This window comes from Cyprinodon variegatus, unplaced genomic scaffold (genome assembly GCF_000732505.1).
Source record: "Cyprinodon variegatus isolate N-32 unplaced genomic scaffold, C_variegatus-1.0 Scaffold395, whole genome shotgun sequence".
Lineage (NCBI taxonomy): Eukaryota > Metazoa > Chordata > Actinopteri > Cyprinodontiformes > Cyprinodontidae > Cyprinodon > Cyprinodon variegatus.
In genome coordinates, this window is record NW_015150848.1 from 101,079 (window position 1) to 102,347 (window position 1,269).

A 1,269-nucleotide genomic window follows, 5' to 3' on the forward strand; every position below is an offset into this window, starting at 1 on the left:
TCAGAACTTTGCATGTTTTTTATTTATACAAAAAAATTTACTGGGTGTCTCATAAGCAATCTGGATGTTACTATGGTATCAAATATGTCCTCAGACAATCTTAAGCCGTATATTAAAGATGGACTTTCATACACCCACATCCACATTATGTATTGCCATACTTTTTTTCTTTTTAGGAAGTTGTTTATCTATTAAAAACCCTATACATTTATAATGCCTGGGTTTAGAAATGCTACAGAGTATTGGCTTTGACTGATACATCAAATACCATCAGATTTATAAAGATTTTTCTGTCCAGGCTAAAATTCTCACTTTCTGAGATAAACTTTATACAAGGAAGCACTGGAATCTGAACAATGTGCTGTGCTACAGAACATAATACGACTGTTTCTTAACATGAATTTCCTTCACAGCCAGGAATCAACCATACAACTTGATGCATACCTGGCATGTACAGCTAGAGGTTTGTCTATTTACCAAACTTTATCTAGCCTGTAACTCAGGTTAAAGACTGTCCTACCAGCCCCTGCTTTGTGTGAAAGGCTTTTTAGTCTAGCTGTATTTAACTTCTGTCCAAGAAGAAGAATTAAATAACATAACTTTAAAAAACAGCTTCAACTGAAGTTAAACAAGCACTTCTGTTTAATTTTGAATAGTTTTCCAGGATGATGTATAAAGAAATAGACTAAATTCATCTTCTTAAAATTTAGCTGATATTTTTCCAAGTGAGAAAAACAATATTACAGTCCTTTACTTGGATTTATTATAATTTTAAAATCATATTGCTGATCAACAGTGGATGAAGCACTCAACAGGAGTACTTGAATGAAAGTATTGATACTCATAGTCAAATATTACTCAACTATGAGTAAGAGTTACTAAATCGTATATCTACTCAAGTTAAAGTGGTAGAGAAATCACTTTTGAAAATACTTAAGTATTCAAAAGTACATGCTTTTAAAAGTACTTAATTATTCGAAAATACAAATTAAATTTTCCAACATTAGTACATTTCTGTGTAATTTTCAGAGTAATTTTAAAGAACCTTGTATCTTTCAGAAATCACCTCAGATAGTGATGCGTAGAACCAACTGTTACAAATTCTGCACCACTTATATATAACTTTAGCATAAAAATGCCACATAAAATCAGGACAGCTATTGTGGTTATTATTTTCTTCTCAAAACAAACCAAGAAGAAAACAGGAGAGTCTGATTAATGTCACTCTTTCACTATGGAATAGAGGTTTAAGGTTGAATCTATTACCAC